Source organism: Parus major, chromosome 2, assembly GCF_001522545.3.
Source record: "Parus major isolate Abel chromosome 2, Parus_major1.1, whole genome shotgun sequence".
Taxonomy (NCBI): Eukaryota; Metazoa; Chordata; class Aves; order Passeriformes; family Paridae; genus Parus; species Parus major.
Genome location: NC_031769.1, coordinates 116,720,154 through 116,726,153, shown reverse-complemented (window position 1 = coordinate 116,726,153; position 6,000 = coordinate 116,720,154). Strand labels below are relative to the sequence as shown.

Sequence of the window (6,000 nt, the reverse complement as noted above, 5' to 3'; positions counted from 1 at the left end):
ATGCCCGCATTCTCCAATGCTTTTCATTCCCCTTGCCTGGACACAGGGCCCTTTGCCAGGGAACCCTTGGCCAGCTTGTTTTAATAGGAGGTATTTGTTGCTGGCTGCACAGATAACTACAGGAACTGGAGCTGTACCAGGAACAGCAAGGGATTTAAACTGGGGTATCTCAGTCTTCCTATTTATTTGAGATTAGATCAATACCTTTGCCCACCTTTATGCCTCCTCAAGTGAAGTCCTCTGTTATTGAGAAAAGAAATACATCAAACTAATTTTTAAGTATGGTAAAAAGAATGACTCTAGGAAACACCAAGCAGTGAGAGTCACCCTGCTAAGAGCACAGAACAGATCATGCTGTTAGATATGTCTAGACATGTGAAGACAGGGAGGTGTTTAGAGACAGACAACATGGCTTCACCAAGCACAAATCATGACTGACTAATCTAGTGGCCTCCTGCAATAAACTGATTGCCTCAGTGGACAAGGAATGAGCTATGGACATCATCGACCTAGACTTTGCTAAAGCCTTTGACATCATCCCACACAACATCCTTGCCACTAAATTGGAGACACTGGGTTTTGATGGATGGACTGTTCAATGAATAAGGAATGGGTTGGATTGCCACATCCAAAGAACTGTAGTCAACAGCTAAATATCCAAGTGGAAACCAGTATCAAGTGGTGTCCCTCAAGGGTCTGTATTGTATTGGGATCTTCATCAGTTATGCCATTGTGAGTGGGACTGAGTGCACCCTGAGCAACTTCACAGATGATAAGGGGAGCTGTGTAGTTTATATGCTTAAGGGAAGATCTTCCATCCAGAGGGACCTCAAAAACCTCAAGTAGTGGGTCCATGTGAACTTCATTAGCTTAAACAAGACTGGTGCAAGGTCCTGCACCTGGACCAGGGCAATTACCAGCATCAGCACATTCTGAGGGAGGAATGGACTGAGAGCAACTGTGTGGAGAAGAACTTGTGGGTGCTGGTGGATGAAAAACTTAACATGAGCTGGCATTGTACCTTTGTAGTCCAGAAAATTAATCATATGCTGGGCTGCATCAAAAGTAGCATGGCCAGCAGGTGGAGGGAGGTTATTCTGCCCCCCTATCACCTTCTTGTGAGACCACACCTGTAGGGATCAGTCTGGCCACAGGTTCCCAGCATAAGAAAGACATGGTTAGAGCTGGTGCAAAATAAAGACACAGGACTGATCAGGGGGATGAAATACCTTTCCTGTTAAGACAGACTGAGAGAGTTGGGAATATTCATCCTGGAGAAGGCTCCAGGGAGACCTAATATCAACCTTCCAATTAATAAAGAAGGCTTATAAGAGAGACAGAGACACTTTTTAGCAGACCTTATGGTGGGAGAACAAGTAGAAATGGTTTTAAACAAAACAGGGTAGATTTAGATTATGTAAAAAGAAATTATTTATTATGACAGTGGTGAGGCATTGGAAAAGTTGCCCAGCGAACTTGAAAATACTCCATCCCTGCAAAAGTTCATGTCTGGTTGGATGGGCCTTTATCAGCTATCTCATCTAGTGGAAGAAGCTCTTGCCCACAGCAGGAAAGTTGGACAATATGACCTTTAAAGGTCCTTTTCAACACAGAATAATATTCTATTATAATACATGAAAGACAGATGGTCACAAACTGAACACTTTGGGTGAGCTAAGCAGAAGGTTTCAAATGCCTGTCAGGTTATTGATTCAACTGTTAGACCTTTTACTGTGGTGATAGGAAGAGGAATGAGAGGGTGGGTCACAACTGAGTCAGGATTCCATTTTTTCCCTCCTTGGGTCAGACAAGCAGGAAAAGAAGGGTGTCCTGGCTGTTCAGTCTCCATGCTTGGAGGTTATTGTAATATAAATGGCTGAACCCTGGAGTCAGCTGCAATGATTCTTGGGCTCAGGCTGCTGTTGGAGATCTGAAAAGAGTTGACCTGAGGCCTCATCCAAAGCTGATTGCTTTGGCTGCTCTGTCACAGAGGAAGAGGTTGTTTGTGTCCCTCCATAGCTCTGCTGGTGGAGTGAGGGGTGTAGGTTTCCTTCTGTGGATACACATCACATCTGAATGGATGCTGCCTGCCCTAATACATCTGAAAGGTTCTGAACTGACTTCATGTGGGACCTCCATCTCCATCCATCCATGGGTCCAGGAGCTCTGTTTACATTAATTTCTCTTTCCATGCTACACCATGGGAGTCTTGGTCACTAGCTAAGTTTGAGCCATAACTTTGGATATGTTCAGCCACAAAGACCCTTGAAACATACACTGATGTGCAGATGGATGTTCTGGTTTGACCTCAACCTTTTCTTGTCAGTCAGGTCCTGCCTGGCACTCACTGGACATGATCATCATTCTGACCTCTGCACCAACTTCCCTGCTTGCAGTGCCTGGTGGTACCTTCTGCTTCAGCCTCTTATCTGGAATGAGCTACCATGGCAGGGTCTGCCCTGGTTTGGTGGTGTATACATGAGATTTTCTGGGTAATGTGGGTCTAAAACAAGTGTTTCTTTTTTCCTCCTGGACAGTGTCATGCAGGTATATGTGAGGTGGCATGAAAACCAAATGGTTTTCTGAGTGTGTCCTGGGTGAGGTCTGCCTGGGCATGTCCCCATGCTTCCTTCGATAGCTCAGCTGGTAGAGCGGAGGACTGTAGGCTCCCTTGCACGGCCATCCTTAGGTCACTGGTTCAACTCCGGCTCGAAGGAGTGCTCTTTTGCCTCTGGCACACATCCTGCACTGGCACTGCTGCCTTTTTCTGGTCCTGCCCAGGGGACTCCCCAGAATGAGCTGCTCAGCCATGAGCCATTGTCTGACTTTGGGAAGATGATTAGCCAAGGCATTTTTATGTGAATGCTTGGTGACAGATGATGGTTCTGAGCCCTGGAGTTGTCTGCAGTCACCTCCAACAGGAAAATGAGTTGGTGGGTAGTTGTGTGAAAGTGAAGTTTATTAGGAAGGTTCAGGCTTTTGGGCATCCTGGGTCAAGACTGGGTGGATGCCTGGGAAGAGAGGGGATCTCAGTCAGAGGCTGCAGGGTGGGGAATTAGCTCAAATGGTAGAGCGCTCGCTTAGCATGTGAGAGGTAGCGGGATCGATGCCCGCATTCTCCAATGCTTTTCATTCCCCTTGCCTGGACCTGCGCTGCAAAGAAGAGAACAGCATCTAGGACTATGTCCATGGCAACATGGGCTGTGAATTGAAGGAACGGATTCTCTCTGTTCTGATTATAATGGAAAGGATCTAGAATATTGTGCCCAGCCTTGGGCCTCCATGTATAGGACAGACATTGACCAAGGGCAAAGAGCTCTAGTAAGGCCTCCAGGACACTTGGAAGCAGGTGTACTTGCCCTTTGAGGAGATACTCTTGAATGTGGCCTCGTGCAGATCCTGAAGAAGAAAGGGCTGTGTGGGAAATAAGCGAGCACTTATCAAAATGGCTATCAGGAGGTTATTGATTCAACAGTTAGGCCTTTTACTGTGGTGATCAATGGAGGAAAGGAAAACAACAGGCCACAGTTAAAGCAGCAGAGGTTCTATTTTTTTCTCTTCTATGAGAGAGTGAAAATTTAAAAAGAATTAATGTTTCAAACACTTGGTAGCAAAGGACTGTTTCCATGCCGACGAGATAAGGTGCAGTTAGAAAACAGCATCTTTCAATGTATGATAATGCTTTCCTTGGATCAGCTTTCTTGTCTTGTGTAACTATCTCCAAAACCAGGTATGAGGAGAAGGTAGACATAGAGATGCCCTGAGGACTCATTCAGACTGATTGCTTTGACAACACAATCACGGAGGCAGAGCAGAGAGAGGACCCTGATGGTCTATTGGTATCTGCTGGTATAATGGAAGATTTCTGGTTCTCTCACATGGTGACCATTACATCTTACGTGGGCATTAAGTGCCTGAATAGGCCTGAATGGCCCTCACTGGCTTCATTCAGGGTTTCCACCTCTAAACATCAGCACAGGAGTTCTCTTTATGTTCACATCTGGGCCTTCACTTCCTTTCTGTGTTAAAAAGCAGGAGTCCTGGTCTCTAGCTCAGTAATGGCCATAGCCATAGCACTATCAAGTTACAGAGACCTTAGATCCAAACCTGATGTGCAGATGAATGTCCTGCATTGACCTAAACCTTGGCACCTTACACCTAAATGTATGGACCTGCCCATCAGTCATGGGACATGGTCATCATTCTGACCTCTGCAGTGACTTCTTTGCTTGCAGTTGTCCCTGCCTTGTCATGGTGATAGTGGCTTCTGTTCTGGATGACTGATTTGAGTGAGTCACCATGGCTGTGTCTGTCCTGACCAGGGGCTGTAGGCTTGACAAGCAATGTGAAATAAGCCAAGTCTTTCTTATTTCCTGCAGAGGAGAGTCATGTAAATACAAGGGCGTGGTGTGAGGCTTGAATAATTGGATGAATGTGTGATGAATGTCTGAGGTGTCAAAATTGCATGCTTCCTTCGATAGCTCAGCTGGTAGAGCGGAGGACTGTAGGCTCCCTTACACGGCCATCCTTAGGTCGCTGGTTCAACTCCGGCTCGAAGGAGTGCTCTTTTGCCTCTGGCACACATCCTGCACTGGCACTGCTGCCTTTTTCTGGTCCTGCCCAGGGGACTCCCCAGAATGAGCTGCTCAGCCATAAGATCTTGCCTGACTTTGGGAAGGTAAATGGCCAAGGCATTTTTAGGCGAACTTTGGCCATGGGAAGTTGATTCTGACCACTGGGCCTGTCTGTAGTCATGTCCAGCCGGACTGTGAGTGGGTGAGGTGTGTGGTGGTATGAGAGTGAGGTTACTGGGAAGCTCAGGTTTTGGTTTCAGGGCATCCTGGGTCAGGGCTGGGTGCCTGGGAGGGGAGAGGACCTCAGTCAGAGGCTGCAGGGTGGGGAATTAGCTCAAATGGTAGAGCGCTCGCTTAGCATGTGAGAGGTAGCGGGATCGATGCCCGCATTCTCCAATGCTTTTCATCCCCTTTCCTGGACACAGCACCCTTTGGTGAGGGTTCCCTTGTCCTCTGAAAGGTAAGTAAATCTGGGAAGCAAACCTGGGAAGCACAGTAGAGCACAGCATCCAGGACTTCTCCAAGAGTAGCAAGGCCTCTGCATTGAAGGAAGGTATTATCTGACTTCCCTCTTCATTGGATAGATGTCAGTTAGAATAGTGTACCTGTTATATATAGCTTTATATAGGTTTTGGCTACAATAAATTTAATTTTCTTTCTAATACCTGTTTTGGATTCAGAGTGAGAATAATGCTGGTTGCACACTGCTCTTATAGTTTTGGTAAGCAGAGTTTATGCAAAGCCAAGGACTTTTCAGCTTCTTGCACCATCCCAACACCAAGGAGACTGGGGGGCACAAGAAACTGGGAGGAGACACATCTGGGACAGGTGGTCCCAGCTGGCCAAAGGAATATTCCATACCACGTGACATCAAGCTCAGTATATACTAGGGAGAAAGATGGCTGGAGGCCACTGTGTATAAACTGGCTGTCTGGGCATTGTTCTGCAGGTGTTGAGTAATTGTGTTGTATGTCACTTATTTTGTATAATCTAATTCTGTCGTGATTATTGATATTTCCCCCATCCTTTTGCACTTTCTTTTTCTCCATCCACAAATTTTTCTTTGTTCTCCCAGTTGTGTCCAAAAACCCCTTTGAGGGTGGAGGGAGCAAGCAGCTGTTTAGAGTTTTGCTGCCTACTGGGTGCCCAACATGGGGCTTGAAGGGTTGAGATAATGACAAATCTGACTAGAGTATATTAAAACAAATTTCTTGTAAGCATTCAGTTTAGTAGTTTAATAGTAGCTAAACCTGATGTTGATTTATTTACTCTCAGAACAGTTTTCTGTTCTCAGGGTTGTGTTTTATAATATCTTACTTGCTCTGTATGTTTCCTGTTGTGCTGTTTATCACCTTTGGGGGCTGGGCTAAGGTTATCATGTTGTCATACTTTGTAACACTGGCTTATGATATGATAAAACTAATGG

The 6,000-nt window shown here is 45.9% G+C and overlaps 1 protein-coding gene and 4 non-coding genes across 5 annotated transcripts in view; 4 read left to right on the top strand and 1 right to left on the bottom strand.

Annotated features, from left to right (window-relative positions):
- Positions 1-6,000, bottom strand: part of DNAJC5B (DnaJ heat shock protein family (Hsp40) member C5 beta) — a 36,648-nt gene that overhangs the window by 16,266 nt on the left and 14,382 nt on the right. The window lies entirely within an intron of this gene.
- On the top strand, positions 2,629-2,717 carry TRNAY-GUA. The gene is given in 2 exon segments: positions 2,629-2,665; positions 2,682-2,717. It is a non-coding gene; the product is annotated as a tRNA-Tyr (tRNA).
- Positions 3,050-3,122, top strand: TRNAA-AGC. The gene has a single exon. It is a non-coding gene; the product is annotated as a tRNA-Ala (tRNA).
- Positions 4,472-4,560, top strand: TRNAY-GUA. The gene is given in 2 exon segments: positions 4,472-4,508; positions 4,525-4,560. It is a non-coding gene; the product is annotated as a tRNA-Tyr (tRNA).
- On the top strand, positions 4,898-4,970 carry TRNAA-AGC. The gene has a single exon. It is a non-coding gene; the product is annotated as a tRNA-Ala (tRNA).